The sequence below is a fragment of the Microplitis mediator genome, chromosome 7 (genome assembly GCF_029852145.1).
Source record: "Microplitis mediator isolate UGA2020A chromosome 7, iyMicMedi2.1, whole genome shotgun sequence".
In the NCBI taxonomy this organism is placed as follows: Eukaryota; Metazoa; Arthropoda; class Insecta; order Hymenoptera; family Braconidae; genus Microplitis; species Microplitis mediator.
In genome coordinates, this window is record NC_079975.1 from 2,338,181 (window position 1) to 2,360,119 (window position 21,939).

At 35.8% G+C, this 21,939-nt stretch overlaps 1 protein-coding gene across 6 annotated transcripts in view; it reads right to left on the bottom strand.

Annotated features, from left to right (window-relative positions):
* Positions 1 to 21,939, bottom strand: part of LOC130671830 (transcription factor Sox-2-like) — a 193,229-nt gene that overhangs the window by 6,218 nt on the left and 165,072 nt on the right. For 3 of the 6 annotated variants that reach the window (XR_008990589.1, XR_008990588.1, XR_008990586.1), the window contains one exon: positions 5,223 to 5,296. The exons of 2 other annotated variants lie outside the window; for them this stretch is intronic. The gene's annotated coding sequence lies outside the window, so the exon portion shown is untranslated. Of the gene's footprint in view, positions 1 to 5,168; positions 5,297 to 21,939 lie in introns of those variants that run through there. One more of the 6 variants, XR_008990585.1, reaches the window with a different exon arrangement.

Consider the following 21,939-nt stretch of genomic DNA (forward strand, 5'->3'; position numbering starts at 1 on the left):
CACCCGCGACGTTTCCTACTCTCTTTCCCTATGACTTTCTTTTTATTTTCATTTCAACAAACCAACTATTAAATTGTTTCATTGCTATTTTATCTAAATTCCACCACCAACATCAAAGCGCCGTTACTTTTTAATTTCCTCGGTTCTTTTTCCCACAAAATAACCACGTGTTTGAACGACAAGGCTCGGTAATAAATTAAATTAAAGCTCTATTAATGTTTTCCGACGTAAAGTCGAAGTAATAGAGTAATACCACCCTGTAACTTTTTATTTTTCCATATATATGTTATGAATAAAATTGATAGGTATTATGATAAGAGGAATAAAGTCCACAAAGATATCGAAGAAGCACTGCAAAAATAATTCCCCAATCTAATTGGCATAAGGAGCTTTCTCACTGAAATTCTGATGATGATGCCGACATCAAAGCCGCCCACTAAAGCCCCCGTCGACATATTCAATGTGCCCCCAACATTTCAATTCATTTATAATATCCAGAGCCTCAATATATATATGTATGTATGAGTAATAATAATTTATAATAAAAGTTAATTAGGTTCTCACATGAACGTAAGCCATTTTGTCCATGATCGACTCAGCAGCAATTGAAACGGATTGGTTATATTCGTCTAGTACTTTCATTGCACTGAGCTGTCGCAGCGGGGAATAAGTACGGGTATAAAGCTAAAAAAGGGAATAAAGGAAATAAAAAAATGAAACGAGGAGGCGAGGATGTCATCGTAGACCCAGTATTCGACGTGGAATAAAGGATAAAGAAGGTTGGATTGAGCTCAGCCCCCGGATTGTCCGGGCGGGATCTGATTGCGAGGAACGCCGTGTGATTAGATGGCCACGACCTCGTCCAAGATTGAAACCAACCCCTATCCCTTTTTCCACCCTCGGTCTCTTTTCCTCCTATTCCTATCCACTCTACTCAACTCAACTCTGCTCTGCTCTATGCTCGGTACTGTGTACTGTGTACTCTATCCGTCCCCTGGATACGGGGACATAAAAAATGCAATCGGCTCTTAGAGTAATGAAAACGCGGCGTTATCCCCTCGTGATGCCTCTCTCAAGAATAACCTTCGGTAATTCTCTCTTTCTGTACACACTATATACATTTTTTTTTTTTTTTTTTTTTATTCAACTTTCATCTTTTTGCTTGCAAGCTTTTCTTTATCGCAGTCCATTTTTAAACGTTATGCACTCTATTTATATATATATATATATATAAACATTTGTACTCTCGAACTCGATTTAACACAAGTACTCTGTTTATTTTTAAAAAATTATTTTAACAAGATTTATTGCACACCTCAAGCGCGAAAGCGCTGGTGTGCTTTATGATCGCTCTAAATTTTTTGGCTCATTCACTCACATTAAATTATCTCTAGACTTTTTCGATTACACTAAAATGGGTCAAATTTTATACCAACACAAAGACAATTTATTAAAGAATAACTTCGACCCAATATTAAGTCGATTAATTATTTCATTAATTAAATATAAATTATTTTAATCCCAGTGACACGAGTTGTCAATTGTCCTGTATGAAACTTAGTAAACCAAATAACTCTCGATAGACACAATTAATCGGCCTAACTTTTTTTTTATTATCTTTGTATTTTTGACCACAAGAACCCTATTGAAAATTACTGTCTAAATCCTTTTAGTTTAATTGTAATTAAATAAAATAATAAGACTGATTATTCAGGAAAAGTTTAGCGGCCATTTTTATTTTTACTATTGTTATTATTACAAAAGTAAATTTTTTTTTCTTTTTTTCTCCCCATCAACTACTGGCAGCAGCACTAGCGTAAAACAGTAGGATTGAAAAAAAAAGAGCGACATTTACAATAAAAATGCGGGATATTTAGAAAAATTTTAATAAAAAAAAAATTAAACTGGAATTAAGAAATAAAAAAAACAAATTACACTGTAAAAAATCCGGAGTGAATTCGGAGTGAAATTAAATCCGAATTCACTCCGCCACTCGGAGTTCCGGAGTTTTGAAAAAAATCACTCCGTGTGCGTGTGTGCAAATGTGTGCAAATGTGGGCGTGTGTGTACAAATATGTGCGTGTCTGCAAATGTGTGCGTGCGTGTGTGTGCGAGTGCGCGTGTGTACCTAAATATGTATGTGCGTATGTGTGTGCATATCAGCTGATCAATAATGTAATACGCGAATTTTTACTTCGATTTTATTGAGTGGAGTTATATTTTATTAATAATATTTTGAAAACTCCCCTCCGGAGTGAATTTCACTCTGGAGGGATTAAATTAATAAAAAATTATCTACTCCGCGAAAACTCCCCTGCGGAGTGAATTTCACTCCGAGGGGAGTGAATAATTAAAAATTCATTCACTCTGGATTTAATCCGCATTCACTCCGCGAATTTTTTACAGTGTAATAATTTAAAAGTTGAATAAAAAAATTCATAAAAAAAAACAATAAAATTAATAATTAAAAATAAAATGAGCGATTGAGGTGTGCAATTTTGGATTTTCCAACACTTTTTTTTCATAACTTTGGGAGCGTTATCGAGATGCTGTGTGTGCAGCGAGCGCACTTACGTGTGTTTGTGTGCTGCAGAGGATGGTAGAGACGTATCAGAAACAAAAGGGCTGTCTCGTAGCTCTGGTTGGTCGATAGTTTAGTACCGCCAATCGGGCGAAGAGCAGGTCTACCCGCTGTTTCTTCTCACGCAACTCGCTGGTTGCTGGTATTCGCACTCCCACATATCACCCGCGAGGGGCTCGCACACAACAGAACACACGATACCATCTCTATCAACCCAGACAACTGCGCAGAAAGCTGAGCTTTACATAAATGCAGCCTCTTCCTAAGTTTCAATATTCCCTAACAAAATTGTGTAATCTGAGTTTTTGTTTAAATGAATTGGTAATTAATTGTCTCAGTGTCACAGCCAACGGTCGCGTCTTTTCCGGCCGGATAACCACAAGATTATTAAATAACTTTTCAATAGTTCCTGGTTCTTGGTTAGTTCTTGTTCTTGTAGCAAAACAATTACCGTTTTCAGCAGGACACTGGCGAGCTTATTGTCCTGCAATAATCCATCCCCTTCAGTTTAAATTTTATCTCAATTCTACTCAGTTGCTCCACATTTATAACAAACCAGCGAACCATAAAATATTTATATTTTTAATTTATCTAACGACTGGCGTCAGCTTTTGCCAAGATAATTATTTGCGAAAAGGAGTGTATCTGTTCGTGACATGCCTGACAGAAAAATAATTCAAATTATTTAGTAACTCCAGTTGCCGAGGATCCCGATTTAACCGTAAATTCGTTTCGATCGGGTGTGTAAAATGTACGTGTACAACATAAACTTAAATGCATCATCGCAATCTCTATATAAATATATATATATATACATCCATAAAAAAGATTTAAAGATAAATGTTGTTTATCGCTTCGTCATTTTCGTTTGGTAAAATTCCACTTGATCTAATTTTTTTACCCGCTGGCTTTATAAACTCTTCGATTCGCAAAATCGTCTCGACGGGCGGAAGAGACGTTTCGCCGGCAGAGCATACCTTCGCTGACTAAAAGTAAGACATGTATATAATATACATGTACATATTGGGGAGTGAGTGTGATAAGGATGAAGACAGCGAAGGGATATTTTGGCGTAGAGGATGACGGTGCAGGAACCCACTGACGACTCACTGCCGTCGTTCAATTTCTGGCGTCAATTAAAAAGTGACGCGGACCGAGGAAAATCGGTAATTAAGGGAGTGCCGGCTGTGATGATGCTACGTCGAGTAAAAGTCCCTGTGCCAGCTATCTCTCCTCGTCCTCTGGTTCAAGGCAGTGCCAGTGCTTGTGGTAGTGCCGGTAGCAGCACCAGTGATTATATATCGCGCGTATTCATCCCCCAACTGACTCCTGCTCCGTCTGACTCTTGACTATTTCCACTTGATTGGTTCGAGCCATGTATAAAATATAAATCGATAGAGATATTATTTAATATATCTACATATATCTCGTCTGATATTTATGACGCTACGCATCATTTGTTGTAATTAAATATTTTTATGTAGAACTTGATATTGATAAAAAATGTGAGTGATAATAATGACGGTGGAAACAGGCAATTAGGAGGTAAAAAGCTGGGCTGATTCTCGGACATGAATTCCCACTCACTCGCTCGCTCGTCTTCATTTTCCTGTTGCTGTTCTTGTTCATGTTCTTGTTCTTGTTCTTGTTCTTGGTGGCTGTGTCGCTGGCTGCGGGTATTCTTCTGCGCAGTTGCGGGCAGCTCCTTCAACGATCTGCTTCGCGCACGCGGGTCTGTTACAAAGAATTAGTGAAGGTGGTATAGGCCTGGAGATATCTCAAAGCTCGTTACTCGCAGTGACTCGACACTCTTGACAAGCTTCAGAAGACGTCTGAGCTAACGGATCAGGTTTATACGCCACCACACATCTATATACATATTTTATATATTTTTTATAACCTCACGCCCTGGGTATATTAATCCTCAAACTTTTAACTTTTTTTTTATTTTTATTTATCCAACGTTCGAGTGTCGCGGCCAGCGTTAACTGTTTTCATTTTAAAATACCATCGGCGGCTTTATTTACTGGGATACAGTTCACATGACCCCGGTTCACACCAGAATATGCTTCATAAGTTGTTATGCAATAGCGCGATGACTAACGATGGAGAAAGTACAGATGGAATATAAGAAACAAATGATTTGGCAAATTATTATCATCATTATTTTTATTTTTATTATTGTTATTATTACTATTATTTTTTTTTTTATTATTAATGACACTCCCACAGGAGCGTAAGGAATTTAAAACTTAAATACTTTCTAGAATTTCAGTGTCGATGCTCGATCCATCAAAAGCTACCTCGCCAATTTCTGGCGGTAACGATCAATTTTTTTTCTATTGTTAAAAAAATAATAAATCTCAGTATTAAAAAAAAAGTTACTAAAAAAAAAAAAAAAAAAAAAAAATAGCGTCTACTGAAGAAAAATAAATATTGCCGCATGCATTTAAATCTAAGGCGGGTATTATTTGTAATGGTATATAATCATGTTTATGTGCATGTGTGAATATGTGTGTGTGTATATTATGTATGATGATCGGTGAATGCAAAACATATTGCGGGAGTAGACATCAGCTAGACTCACCGTGATGCACGCGACAGTCAGGGGTTGCGATCCACCGGCGTCGTTGCCTTAGGGATTCGGGCTGCGCGTGAATCGCTCACGTGGGCCAAGACTCTTGAACGCGACCATTGCCTGACGCGTTCCAGTCCCTGTAACATACACACCGTTCATACATATCGTGTATGCTGATAAATACATCCATACATTTTTTTTTTTGTTAGACAAACATCATTCCACACACTTTACTATTACAAAATCTACTTTATTTTTATTAAATTACAACAATTATTATATATATTTAGTCAATTTTTATTCAATAATTATAAATAGAGCTCGATGGGTACCAGGTATAATTTTTTGTCATTTAAAAATAATCATTTATACAAAAAAAAATTTTTGAGGCAAAATGGTACGAAAAATTTTTTTTGTAAATTTTCTAGGTGTCACATTTTACCCCTGATACTTTTTATCAAAATTTTATATTAAATACAAAATAAATTTAAAGTTCTTGATAAAAAAATTTTTTGGACTTTCCGCTATAAAATTTGAAAATTTTCGAAAGAAGGGACGATTTGTTTGGGTCCGATTTTTGAAAATCGAGTTTTCATCAGATCGCGACGTTCAATTTTTGTCAGGATCGCCGTCTAAGAAATTCTGTAGAAATTTTACAGAAAATCTAGACTTAGGGCTCGGTACTGAGAAAATAGTATATTACACTACAAGGGAAGAAAGTTGAAATTCCTGCCCTGTGTGATAAGATGCCCGAGGCGAAGCCGAGGGCATCATGACACACAGGGCAGGGCTTTCAACTATCTTCCCGTGTGGTGTATACGATTTTTCTTTATACCTGGTCGAAAGTACGTTTATTAATTACATTTTTGAATACTATGAACAATACAACCACGTTCTGCCTTCAGCTGACAGGTCGGCCATGTTTTTTTTATTTGCTCCCTATTGACGCGCCTCTTTCGGACATACATAAAACTTTAATTTTTTTCCGTCTCTCTTTTTTTTTTTTGTTGCGTTTTTGCTGCCTGCCCCGCGACATTTGAAAGCACGAGCGAAGCGAGTGCGTCTGGTCGGCGGGGGCAGGCATCAAAAACAAAACAAAAAAAAAGACATAATTATACTTATAAAAAATAAAAAATAACTATTTTTTTTCGAAAGAAATAAATTTATGCCTATAAACAAGATTTTTTTCCTGCCAATAAATAATATATAAATAAATACATAAACTTTCAATAATTAACTTCGCCTCTGCATCAAAATCTTTTATCACCTCATCCTCGTCCATAGATTCATCCGATGAAACTTTTTCATTTATCTTATCATTGTAATTACACTGTTTAATTAAAATATTACGTACAACGAGACACAAAAATACTGACGCATATATAAAGCAACGATCTACGACGTTATCGTGAAAAATTTTATTTATAAAGTGGTAGACGATCACTAGATGGCAGCAACCGGCTGTTTCTGTAGGCCCGAAAAAATTTTTTGCTCCCGGCGACAAAAGTGACGCGCATGTAACTCCACCAGGAGAGGGAAATAAGACTTTAGGCCTTAAAATTAGGGAGGGAAGTGCGTACTTTCGACTAAGGGATAAAGAAAAAATTTTTTCCTTCACTTCTATGGCTATCGTTTTTTTTTAATAAAATTTTTGAGGGGCCCCATTGGCCCCCGAGTATCACAAGTGGTCCATACTCATAATAATCATAATAGCTGAGTTAAAAATGATAGAAAATGGCGGATTACGCGGTCGATTAATTTTCTTTATACTTTTTATTTCATATTATTATTGTTATATACCGCGTTGATGGCAAACACGCGTACCTTCATAATTGAACTGAACACGTAACCCGAGGTCAGAGCAGCACAGAGTTTAAAAATTTAGCGAGATTGCCACGATGTAACGTGGCTACGAGAAACTTAATCAAAGGCAAGTACGCGGTTACTCGCTGGCACGTGACTCAGAATTAAGTATTAAATAAAACGAAGTATTTCGATGCTTGCGGCGAAGTAAATCCGACTGACTTGTTGTCGATTTTTAAAAAAAATTGATTTAGGGAAGCTAATTAAAAAGCTTCGTGAATTTTAGTGAAAAAAATATCACAATGTAGAGGGGAGGAGAGAATAAAAAGTACCGGGCGAGACTATCGGAGGTAGTGATGATGAAAAAGAGAGCAGCGGAGTCGAGGGAATGAAAAAATAAAAAAAAATTGAGGACGCGAGGCGTCGCGACGTTATTACACGGTTCATTAGGGACGCAAGCCTCGAGGCGATATCCCGACTCGCTGTTGGTTCCAACATTCGAGAAGAAAGTGTACATTGAATAAAGATCAAGTGCGACGGGATGAGAGTAGCAGTAATAGTATGAAAAAAAAGTCCGCCCAGAAAAAATATTTCTGCGTCCGGCTTTATCGCGACAGAATCCGGGGCATTTTCCCTCTGGAATTTAATGAGTCTCTGATGCAGTCCTCAGCAATAAAAAATTTTAAAAAATGATTACAGTAATTAGCGCTACGGGTTCTGTCGGTTAAAAAAATAGTTTGGGTTGATGAGTAGGTTGTGAATCAATATCGGTATTAACAAATGATTTTCTAGTGCAATTAAATTTTAGTGTACATGGTAAACATTGATTGTAAGCAGACTACAAGTGCATGTAGATGTTGATGTACACTGATGGGTAGCGGAGATGAGAACCGAGGAATAGGACGAGAAGACTTGAGCAAAGTTCGTAAAAGTGAAGCAAGTACTTAACAACAAGGGAATAGGACTCGAATAAGAGTTGGGGTGGATATAAACTCTCAATGTCTGTGTTCTTTCTCAAATATTTACAACTCTTGTGCAAACGGTACGCGGTCATTGTTCCTCGGTGCTACTGTGTGTAAATTTAATCTCCATCAAGAGAGGGCTACGAGAACCTCTATATATATACTTGTACACACAAATATATTTATCAACCAGGGGATGAACAGACGGTCAATGGTAATGCCCTTGTTTTTTATTATTTTAAAAAAACTTAAATATTGTTATCCCGTGATTTTTACTTTGTCAAGAAATGGCTTTAGCTTACACGGTACTGAGTCTTGCAGAAATGTATGAACATATAATATAATATATGTACACTACACATATTATGTGGATACAGTGGAATGGGTATAGAATAGAGCTCAGGAATTCGCTGACTCGTCACAGCGGAGAAATATTTTTATCTTTCTCTAGAGGTTCAGCCAGTCGTGGTGACATCTTTATCGGCCATTGCCGAGGCATCTCGGCCTATCTCCTGTCGAAAAAACCACCTATCACCCTGGTGTGTTGTGTGCGCTGTTTTCTGGTGTGTGACGCCTGTACAACCATCACCGACGAGCTGTACACTCTCTTTACTGTCGTCCTTTCTCAATAATTCTCATCTACTTGGCCATCCTCGTCCTCAGATCGTCATCTTCCTCGTCATCCTCGTCGTCAACCTCATCCTCGTTGTTGTCGCGTACCGTTGCTGCTCTCCGACAAGAGTACGACTTGTTTCTCTCGCCTTCATAACCAGCAGACTATACTCCACTCGAATACACACATATATATATATATATATATATATATATATACATGTTGGATGCCGGTGCTCGGTCTTTTGTCGGTGAATGAGCCCAAGAAAAGGTGCCTCTAGGGGTCAAATGCGTTTAGCTGTCCGTGTGAGACATGTCGATGATGATCAAGAATTTAATATATACAAACGATCTCTACTCTCTAGACCGACAGGCGTCTCTAGATATTATAATATATATATGTATATATACTTTCATCATGTGTAATAATCATAATATTCACTAAATTATTTCCATATAATTTATACGTACAATAAATTAATTACATTTTATTTTTAATTTAAGACAATATATATATATAAATATATATGTATGTGTGTAATGTTATTTTATGTAATAATAACAAATTGGGTACATGGATTTAATACGCTTTCACGTGACCTGCTAAAAGATCATAAAATAATATTGCTTATGATAATAAATGAACAGTAGAGAAAATTATCCCCATATGTGTAGAGTCTGCTGGATGGATCGTGATCTTAAGTCCTAGCAGATCGGGCACCACGCGTGCCTGAAATTCCATCTGAGGAATTCACTCTTTAGCGGCGGCACTTGTGAACCTTTTTCAACTTATACATGTGTTATTATTATTGTATTGGCTTATATATATATATATATATATATATATATATATATAAATGCCTAAATCATGATAATCGTGGATGGTAGAGCATCGTTTGCAGGAAGGCAGGTCAACGAGAAATATCAGACAAATCACTTGTCACTGTTGATACATTAATGGAGGACTAATTAACGATGTCAGTATCACGTGTGACAAGTGATGGAATTTTGTTTACACGGTGGTCTTGGTCATCGTTGTTGTCCTTGTTGGATTATTTAAAATAAATCTTATATATTTATTAGCAATTGTAATGACAGTGAAAATGAACCATACGCCAGCTCGGTGGAGTCGCTGATGTATGATGTAATATATGAGGTTTATTGGTCCCGAGAGCGGTAGTTGGTCCGGTGATTACAGAGTGCACAAAGGGTGAGATAAATCGTTTGCAGAGAGGGTGGTGGACAAATGGGGACATTAACTTGGTTCTGTCGGCTAGTCCATAGTCCGGTCCAGTCGTTTTTACCCTTCGAGCTCCAGACCAGGACTGCTGTCCGATTGCTATCAAGTTTCCGGCGGAAGTCTTTTCCTCCGCTACCGGCCGTGTATATTTTCACCCAGACAAGATTATCCGGAGCAACTCACCGCATCTTTTATTTCTCTGCGATCGGGAATTTTAATTTTATCTCTCCACATAAATTTATCTGCGTTACCAGTTCAGTCATTGGTCGTTTGTATTTATTGTGGAGGTTTTTAATAATATCAGTTTGCTGAACTGCCGATGATTTTTCGGGACACCCGGTGCACAGACTCCACGGCGACAGCAACCAGGCTTAGCAGTTAAGGGGGTATAGAAGCGAAGGACCTGTCACATTACCGAGTGGAATTTATGCCCGATGCCCAGCGGCGTGACAAGTTGCCTCTGATGAACGGCCCCGCCGCGAACTCTTGGCCCTACGACGTGCCGTGCGAAGGTTGACTGTACGATTCTGTTGGTAGTATGGACCTCGCCCGTTTAGTTCACTAGTCTCTTGCACACACACACACACACACACATACACCCAAGTGTTGGTATTTACTACAGTGTTATTTTGGGCTGGATGCAAAAATCCCGCTGACGCTCTGTAGCTCACGGCAATATCTTTCGTCCTTCGAGATGAAAATAACGATTGCCACGAAGCCTCTTCTGGCCGACCTGTCGAATTTATTTTTTCTCATATCCCATTCTCTCTTTCCTCTCCTCCCCCAGCAGCCATCAGCCAGCAACAAACTACTAAACGGTTGTTTGCCATTCTTATTATTGTCATTACCATAATCACAATTATTATTTAACTCGCTGAAAATGATTACGCGAAAATATGCATATATATGTGTTATATATTGGGCTCCACATTATCGGGGCTCGGGACTTAAGTATTTTTGTCCTCCCATTCAGTGTTTGTATTGACTAAAATAAAAATGCATGGGAAAATACACGTGAATGAGTATGTAGAAGAGAAAGGTAGTTTTTTTAAAATTCTTATATGATTTTTACGCCCCTCGCGAGAAGCAATTCTTGGCTGCACTAACGCCGTCGGCGAACCCACCGTGCCATGCACCGATATAAACACGACAAGTTACGATTTCTCGGAGCAGACTTTTAACTCTGTGTATATTACTTCTTATATACACACCTCAAGTTACTACTATATATGTTCATATATATACATACATACATACATATTACGGGAAGTAATAATAAGCGTAGGTGTCGCTCTCAATATACATAAAGGCAAAATAAAACTTATTTTTCACATTTATGCGGACAATAAATTTAAAAACTCTCTAAATTAAATCGTATCGACTCGTATATTAAATATGTGTACGCAATCGACTGGGCTGCGGCTGTACAAATGGCTGTATGGTACTGGACAAATTTAAAAATAATAATGTTTATTAATATTTATTGACAAAGAGAATTAAAAATAATAATTTATGCTGTCGTATTTGTGTATGAATGCTAAATATCACGTTACAAAATGTTGTTCTGGGAAACGTTAATTTTGCAAAAATTTAGTCGTGTGTCGGGAGTACGTCAAGGAGTTGAGTCGCTCTGAGTACAGGCATCAAGTTCTGCACGTGCAGTTAACACACGGTGTCGGAGAAAGACTAAAGAGCGATGTAATGTAAAATAAGGGAGCTGGAGAAAGACGGATGATATGCAATGACGGCGACGAACAATTAATGGCAAGACCTTGTCCGAAAGAGAGAGAAAGACTATATATATATAAAAATATATGAGTAAATAAAGTATGAATTAATTAAATATGTAAGAGCTGAAATCTGGTGTGTAATGGGTAATATGTGTAATGTGGGCCGGGGTTGTCGCGTTACCACGAGGAACACGGTGTCGGGTTGCCACCTAGTGTAACATAAATGCCTGCTGTCCCGGCACAACTAAATAAATACGACAACTGTCCACTGTGGGATTAGTTTACATTCTGGAAAGTCACTTGCTTACTTATCTGCATTATTTTCTTGCCGAATCTCATCTTGCGGGTTCTTATGATATATTTATTTATATATATTAGAGTGTCTCAAAAAATCGACTTTTTTTTTTTTCTTGAAGAACATTGAAAAATCGACAGAGTATCTCTAGACAAAGACACTGTTAAAATATGAGACCTTAATATTAATATTTACAGGTGGCGATTCACGATTTTCTGTTTTCCATTTAAATAACATGGGAAAAAAAAATTTTAATTTTGGAATTTTATACCTCGGCGATGGCTTATTGAACAGATAAGTTCAGGATATAGTTTTGTAGGGAATTGAACGCTCTACAAAAAAAGTCTCTTATCATTTTTTGATAAATCCATCTGTTCAAAAGTTATTGGAGCTCGAAGTCAAGTTAGAGTAAATTTCGAGATCTTTTTACTTTTCCGGCGAAACTATCGGACTTATCATAAAATGTCATGAGATCTTTTTTGTAGACAATTTTATTTCCTACAAATTATTATTGATAAATTTTTTTCAAATTCTGCATTGTTTTCTAGTTATTTCCATTTTAATGCCAAGCTCCTGAAAAAGTAGTGTTCTGATCGATTTTAAGAGCTTGGCATTAAAAAAAAAGTCGATTTTTTGAGACACTCTAATATATATATATATGAATGAATGAGTAAATAAATATAGGGGAGGGAGGGGCAAAAGATTTACTTAAGGAAATTCCAAGTTTTCGAGGACTCAAATACGCTAAATCTTTTTTTTTTTAATGATATTCAAAGTAAATAGAAGAAATTTTCAGTTACCGTCGAAAAAAAAAATTTTCATTTTTGCGGGCAAAATGGGGTACCCCCTAAAAAAGGTAAAAAAAAAATTTCTGGATTTTAAACGAATTTGATTAAGTTGAATTTTTTTTGCAAGGAATTCACATGAAGAAAAATTATATTTTACATGTTTATTGGAGGCAAAAGAAGAAAAAAAATTTTTAATAGTTTTTATCATAAAACAAACGTCATTAATATTTTTCAACTGACAATTGATTTTTGAAAAAGTTTACAAAAAAAATTCAAAGTAACGCTTAATTATATTTACAGAAGTGATTTTGGAATGTTTAAAAACCATTTAAAATATAAAATTTTTTTTTATAAAATTTTGGGGGTACCCCGTTTTGCCTACCCCACCCCCTTTTGCCCCCCTTCCCCTGTATATGAATGAATGAGTAAATAAATATATAAATAAATGAAAATACTGTAGGCAGGAAATAATTATGGTAATTTATGATTATGATGATTGTTAAATAATAAACTCGTTAAGGTTCATGACCGTAGAGAAAAACTTTTATCATTACATTACATTTAATATTAGTAAATTAGTGTAAAGATATGTAGATATATGTGTATGTATGTATGTAGGTATGGAAAGAATGCATATATATATGAGAAGAGAGACATTGGTATGAGGATCAGCGTGAGGATGAGGATGAGGATGAAGATGAGGATGAGGATGATGATGATGATGAGATGCCATCAGAATGAATGGTGGTCTTTTACTCGTTATCCCATATAAGCACGCCTGTTATATAGGTGCCGACACCGACGCTCGGTTCGTTCCGCTGGTGTGACCCTGAACCAGCATAAAAAATATAATAAAATGAAATGATAAAAAAAAACGTTCGAGTCGAGAGAGTAGAGCCGAAGAATAGAATTAGTTTGATCGACTTGTCTGTTGTGTGTAAATGTAGGCAGATTAATGTGTCATATATCAACGGTTAATGTTGGCTATATATTTAGTGCACTTTGTTTTCTTATGACCGCTTAATAATCAGCAGTTCACGTTTTTTGCTTGGGAGTATGAAATTATTGAAATGGGTGAAGGGCAGGAGTACCGCGATGGACCATCTGAAGATTTTGTTGTCATAAGTGAACTGATCCTCGAATTTGTTCACATTTGATCCAAAGATATATTTTTAAAATTTATTTGATAGATTTCCCGAGTCAAAAAACAAATCCGGATTTAAATCTCAAAATTCTTAATGAGGTTTTCGAGGATCAAATTAGAATTTGAAGATTGACAACAGTATAGAAAGTTATCTTAGTTCAGTCCTCAAAGTACTCTCTAAACATGAATTAGTGGAAATAAGTGAATATTCACTAATTCCAAGTGCAAACCGAACCTCTAATTTAAAAAAGTGGTTCGTTTGGCACTCAGAATTAGTGAATATTCACTTATTTCACTTATTCATGTTTAGAGAGTAGTAGTTATGACTAATTTGACCCCTTTGAGGACTAAACTGGATTCACATAATCTAGATTAGAGCCTCGAAATACTCAAAACATACAGGAATAATTTTATCAACATTTGAACCTCAAAAGTCTCATTCGACAAATTCTCTCTCCTCTCTTTTGTATCTAAAATTTTTCAAAGTCCGAAGTATAACTTTTCATTCGTTGAGGATTTTGAGATTTTAGTTTATCATTTAAAATCGATAAATTATTCGCATTTGGACCTCATAGTTCTCATTGAGGATTTTGAGTACCAAAATAGAGTTACTTTCTGGGCAGGAAATAAAACATCAAAGGAATTGAGGCTTTTGAGGACTAAACTAGAATTTATTTTTTGATTCGGGTTCTGAAAGAAAATTCGATGCTCCCAGAAAATTTTCAGAAAAAAAATAATTGACCGTTGAATCGAGCTGGTAGACTTACTGTCTCCGTATCTCTGGTAATATAGGGTAAAATGGTCAAAAAAAATATTTAGAAATTATTTTAAATTGATTTTCTAAGATAATTAAATTTTTTTAATGCTAATAATTGATGATGATTAAATTTCACAGGAAAAAATTAGTTTTTGTTAGAAAAATATTTTTTTAAGTAGTAAATTAATAAAAATTATTATATATTTTATTAATTTCATGTCTAAGTAGAAGAATAATTTTTTTGACCGAAGAAAATCAAAACTTATTTACAATACTGCGAAAAAAATATCAGCATATTTTGAGCCGAACTCAGATTTCGTTGATTAAGAAAATTATTGTGAATGAAATCTTCGAATTTCCGCGCTAAAAATTTATAAATTCACTCTAAAACCAAGTGTATATATAGTCGAAATTAATACACTTGTCGAATAACATTGAAACGCCATAAGCAATCTATAGATTTTTAACACACCGTGAAACGTGTTTTAAGTGACTACAAAAAACTATAGTTTTGTTTATGACTTTAAACATAGAACACAGTTAATATGTGTTAAAATAATACACTTGTAACACACTTGATTTCAGAGTGTTAAGAATTTTCAATAACATGATCGTAAGAAGAAAATACAATACACAGAAAAAAAGGATTTCTTGGCGCAAAAAATTTTTTCTTGTTCTAAGACAATTTTTACTTGAACCAAGAAATTTTTTGTATTATAAAGTGAAAACAAAACTTTTCTTGGGGTAAGATAAAATTTTCTTGGAACAAGAAAAAAATTTTTTAGGCGAGAAAAAAATTCTTGAGCCAAGAAAAATTTTTGTCTTCAATTCATAATACAAAATATTTCTTGCGCCAAGAAATTCTTTTTTTCTGTGTACTTCTAAAAGTTGTTTCTTTTCTGTAGGAAAATGAGATTAAACAAATTTCCAGCAAAATACCGGTATTCAGATTGATTTTTCATTGAAATAATTGAATAAGTTTAAAGTAACTGGTAGTAATTTCTGTATGTCAATAAACCCATTGACTTTTGACAATAATCGAATCTAATCAGGAAGATAATAAATGATTATATGTCTTAGAATAATCGTGTTTTAGAATATCTACAGAAGGTCAAGTACTTGTACTAATCAGACAATAAGTTACTTGACTCTACAAACAACTCAAACAAAATACAAACATACAATTATCTAATCTTAGTCTCTATTGACAGCCAGAAAAATGAACATAAGCTGAAAGACTTTTCTTGTCGATTTTCTGGTGTGATTGTCAAAAACAAACAATACAAATTGTTTACTCTCTAAACATGAATTAGTAAAAATAAGTGAATATTCACTTACTCATATTCAGAGAGTAGTATCATGAGTTATCAACAAACAAAAATTGAACATACAGAAAAAGTTTTTCAGCTAAATTTTATTTTCCTTGAAAATATATATATATTTTTTTTAATTTTCTGAGCTAGTATACTTTCAGCCACGTCATCACTTCCGTAGGAAAAATTTGTTTAAGAACCGTTTTCAGATAATTTTGTCCAAGCTTTTCTCTGAGATAAAAACCCTAAACGCTAAATAAAGACACAGACCCGATGCTTTACTCTATGAACTAGCGAAGTGCACTTCAATTTTTTGACAACTTTCATTTGTTTACGAGAAAAGCTTGGAAAAAGTTTCCATTTACTGTGCAAGTGCAACAAAGATAGTACCGTTTATCCACTTGAGTGCGAATAGAGAAACAAATGAAAACGCGTCTTAAAACTACAAAATATTTAAAACTTACAAAATTTAAGAAGCAAAACTTTGCTACGTTTGCACTTATCTTTAAGCAAAAGTAATTTTCGCTTGGAATTTTTCTCAAGTGGGCAATAAATCTATTCATATTAGCATAAAATTCTAATGGTTTAAACGTAAGACACATAAGCCTATTTAGCCATGAAGAAGATAAACTTAAATTATGAAGATAAGAGTTTATAACAAATCTACATACAAAATATCCTACGTTGCAATAGGTAGAAATCCATCGAGTTTTAAGAAGATCAGGGCTGTATATCTAAATGTATAGTAAAGGTAGTGTGTTTGTCTAAGGGATTACCGACAATTATACATGTATTTAGTGTAGGTGTGGGTCTCTGTAGGCGTGGTACTTTGGGCATTAAATTTAAGGTTTTAGTTTTATGATGCCCGGGTACAGAGCACAGACTCTTTGGGTTTTCGTACTTATATTACAGGGACTGCAGTTTCAACTTCCGGATAGTTATCTATCCAAAATCATCATTGAAGCTTTAATATTTAAGTCCTCAGGCTATGAAATCATCCTAAGCCCGTTATTTATGACTATATTGACCCGACTGACGTCTACATAAACTACCTGCCCCTTGTTTTTCACATCTGTTGTTTTGCACGCCCGTCACGCTTGTGGATTATTGTTTCAACACGACGGCCCTCCAAACCAGACTAATAGATTTAATGAATTTCTCTAGCTCTATAATTACAGACATTTTGTTTTGCCAAATTAATTTATAATTGATCGAAAGACTCTATTTAACCAGCACATTTTTAAAAACTGGTGTCGGTATCGACGGAGTCTTTTCATTCGTAATTACATCCAGCAGCAGCAGCAGCATCAACATCAACGTCGAACAAGTGTGATGGGCATTTTTAATTTCTGACAGACATTAAGACAGACGGACTTCGAATCTTGGTGGTGGATGATGAGGAGGATGAGTAGAGTGGAGTGGCACAGAGGGAGGTAGTATAAGATGCTCGGCTCCCCTGTTGTGAGGTCGGATAAACTTCAAAGTCCTCGAAGGCTTCATCATCGATAGGTTCCCTGATCACTGCCGACAGATTAGACGCCTCGCTACACCTCTCTTCTACTCTTGATCATCTTATTTCTTGCTACAGAATCCCACCCAATATATCTATATATATATATATATATAGCAACACGGCTTTACACCGATTCTTATCCTCAACTTGCTCTCATCCTGATGCGTATTATACATCTCTACACCCGCTTGTCTTTTTGCTTTGCATCTTTTCCTTGACATTTCTCGGCGATCGCTATATATATAACATCAATTTGTTTAAACCTCATTTTATTTTTTTGTATGAAATTGATTGATGGAATGTATGTGGGAGTAATTACTGTCGGTGCATTAGTACTCTAATACGATGAAATTCCTTAATTATCTTGATGATATACATTTCGATTAGGTTTCCACTGCCCGCATTTCCATCAATCGTAAATTAAATTTAACGGCAATTCGTCAAAATTGTTTAACTGAGTGTAAAGTTTCGAGTTTACAATGTGGGTGTTTTTTTTCTCGAGGAATTATTAAAAGTGTAAGATGGATGCGCGTCCAGATGGGACCGAATAATTTTTCTGCGTACCTGTAGCAGGTGCTACCTGTCAAAGTACGACCGATGCGTCTACCGACTTTGATTTTTTTTTTTTTTTCACGGACTGCGACACCCAAGTGTCATTTGAAATATTATTTTTAACCTTGTACTTTTGGTATTTCCGTCACGCGTCACACCCAAATGAGAGAGACCGACAGTTTCTGTTGTATTTTGGGTCGTCCTGCGCCCGGCTGTGATGATGGATAGGGAAATTCGCGCCGACAGCTTTAAATATCCTCGTTCCCGGTCCCCAGTGGCCTCTGCTGCAGGTGTAACTCGAATGTAATCGGATTAGAGGCAGCGTTGACTGATGTCTGTCGATTAAATCCTTCAAGGTATTTTTGAAAATCCAAAATCTCACAATTTAGTTTTTTATTAATTGTCCATGGGCTCCAAGACTCTTTATTTATTAGGGAGAAAAATTCAGCGGTTCAAAAGTTGAGCCGCAAATTCAGAAGTTAGTTCGCCAAAGTTTCCGCGACGCGTGGGATTAAAGACCTGAGAAAGTTTAGAGCAAAGTAGTATAGGGTGTGATATAGTACAAGTTTTCGTCTTGTCGATTTACTGCTGGTGAGCCGCAAAGACTTAAACTCTACTTCTTAATGCTTTATATGTATATATATATGTATATAAAATATATAGTCTTGCAGTGACTCATCGAGAATCGTATTCTCGGGTCCGGTGGTTGGACTACTCTTTGGAATCTAGTGTCTCTCTTCAACAGACGGTATCGTGGATGATCGGGCCCCCAACAACACAACTACCGTTTCGAATCGTAAGATAAAAATTCATCGGCAGCAAACTCAGCTGGTATATCCTCAACTCTCAGATAATACTATACTATACAGAGCTCTAGAGCTACGAGCTACACGGTCAATAATAATAAACGTCCGTGAATTTTGTGCGCGGAACGAAAATTCCGTGAAATATCTTGGCACTTTTAGGAAAGCAACGCCCGCGCACGATCACTTAATTATCTTTTTTATTCTTTACACCTTCATCCGATTTTTAAATTTAACACCAATACCGGTCACAATACAAAACAATGCCAAACAATATAATAAATTACTAAAATACTATTTCTGTAAAAAGAAAAAAAAGAAAAGGAAAAAAATTTAAGAAAAAATTTATACTTTTAAACTTATTGCTTTTTTTTCTCGGTAAAATCCCGAATAGCAAAACTCGCTAATCGATATTTCAAGGACACGTGTGAGGTCCACGTGAAAAAAAATTAATAAACAATTTAGGCAAACAGTTTTTTTCACAGAAATGTTCTTAACTAAAATACTTATTACGTGATTTTGTTGAGTTTAGTTTTTGTTTCTTATACTTCTTTTTGTTAGAGCACGCGCGCGTGTAATAAATGAAACGTTACCTGGTGGGACTCATAGATACAGAGGAGTGTTTAAAATTTAAATACACAGCGATACATAATAAGATACAAGGAGCGCTGGGGCGATAATTATTGAAACGCCCACGAGTTAACTCCTCGGAAAGTGTAAACCTCGTTATATCTGTGAATATACACGTGACAAATAGTACGTGCGTTGATAATTTACGTCTACATGATATAAAGTTAAGCTGCATGCACACATAAGTCAGTCTGGTGACTAAATACTAAATTTAGGGTCATCACTCAAAATTTTTTACAGTTCTCTGACTCGGATCTATCGACTCAAATTTTAAATCCGTTAAAAATAATTAATTATTAATTTAGGGGCGACCGGGGCATGATGGACCTTCTCAAAAATCTTCAAAAAAAAACATCACTGCAATTGATAATGCGGCATATAATTAGTATAGAAAATATCACACAGAAAAAACAGATATCTTGAGTCAAGAAAATATTTTTGAAGACAAACGTTTTCGGGAACCAAATCAAGATTTTCTTGAGCCAAGAGAATTCGTCTTGGTTGGAAAAGATTTATACTTTATCGGAGAAAATTTAGGTCTCCAAAAAAATTTTCTTGAATCAAGAATATTTACCTTCAGTCGAGAATTTTTTTTTTGTGTGCATAATTTGAAAAATTCAACCGACAGTCATCAAAAAATATTCTCGTAATTTATTTATCCAGCATCAGGTACATGGTCTGGAGTTATTCCACAAAAAAAAATTTTCTGGTTTTCTTTAGAAATTCAACTTTTAGAATAGAAATCAAATTTTTAAATTTTCTATTGTCAATTTTTGGTGGAGGACCGGCTTACCCCGATCTTCTGTACTCATGAAAAAAATTTTATGACTCATTTTTGAGGTGTATATTATGGAAAATTTTTAAAAATTAGTTGTCACCTTATGGTACACGTTTTTTCAACTAAAATTGTCAAAATTTTTTTTGGACACCGACAGCTAATTTAAAAGATGCCTTCAAATAAATTATGTAAAATATTTTTCCTCAGAATCATACATTAATTTAGCATGATAGTAATTACGAAGAAGAGACACGCGCAAGCGCATATCCCGTCATTGTGCTGCAGACACGCGGCCCATCGATAAATTGCAACTTCCGCTGACGTTTTGGCCGCGTGTAATTTCCTGTCGGTCACCCTGGCATTCGATAACGTTCGACGAGGCCGTCCAGCCTGCAGCGACTGCATGCAGCAGCTACATACACATCATTGAAGCTGATGATGAACAGGAGAGAAAAAGAGGAATGCATCAGCAATCGGAAATTGGCCAGATGACATTGATTAAAAGTGTTACTGTTGATGCTGCTCGCAATCAGCTAATTATTAATCGGTAGCATGGTAAATTTCGGATGATGTTATTATTATTTAGTGTTGCGGGGAACGCGAGTCCTAATTCCTCCGTCAATGGGCATCATCATCATCAGCTTGGTCGTGTGTGAAGTAATTTATCATTAAGCATCAGTATAAATTTTTTCATTTATTTCTTTTTGCTCTCACAAATTATTTATTATTTTTATTTTTATTTTTAACACATCAGTACATGACAGTACAGCTATGATGTTGACTGAGTGTTTAAAATTCTCAGGTTACTCATGAGCTCGGGCAATCAGCAAGTATTCACTCGATCGTAGGGTTATGTGCCGTAGCGAACTCTCTCCCTCTTTCTCTCTCTCGGCGATTCTCAATACAGAGAAACGGCGAGCGTAGGATTTAAGAGCACAATGGTGAGATTCATTGAAAAGAGAAATTCGAAACCATATATCCTTAGAGACATGAATTAAATGAATCCAATGATGGTCCTGACGAATTAAATCCAAAGAGAGGTGCCAAGTGTCGCTCGGGGAATTATATTTTGTCTGCTGTATGAACCCCGTTATATAGTATGCCATGGCACTGATGACGGGACAGCAAACCGTGACGAGGGGGCGAAATCGTGTATTATAAAAACCCCGTCGAAAGTTATATTCCATAAATATATACCGATGTCAGGGGTTACTGCATCATCCCCCGCACATCAGTACACCCGACAAAGTCCAATGACGAGCCAATAAAATATTTATGGAGTAGATTCAACACCATGGCGATGGCTAAGGCCGCGTGCAAAGCGTGCCGAGACAGCCCAGAGTTCACCCCCAAATGCTCCCCAGTGGTTACACGATATTTACCCTACAAAATCCCCACGGTCTTTTTCCATCCTCCAACTTGCTCCATATTTTTATTGGGGGTGGACAAATTTATTTCCTAGCCCGTTAGAGGGCATTAACTATTAACCTTGAGCTCTTGTCTTTTGGCTTTCGAGCTTAATAAATTTATGTCGCCCATCTCTCTTCTACATTTTTATCACTTTTTCCTCCCACACACTATCATAACACGTCCTTAGTGTTTTATTTATTTTCTGATATTATAGCCCAGCAAAAACATCACTAATGCGCTTATTAATTTTCAGATTATTTATTAAGAGACTTTGAAGTAAAAAAAAACTCGGTGTTTTTTGTTATTAGCTCGATAAAAAAAAACCCTTTCTCGATCGTCACGCCTCGATTCGTCAGGCTTTTTTATCTTTAACGGTTTATTAAAAACTCGTTGCATAAAAATAATAATAATATATATAGAGGTAAGCCTATTAGAAACGTGTCAAAATGT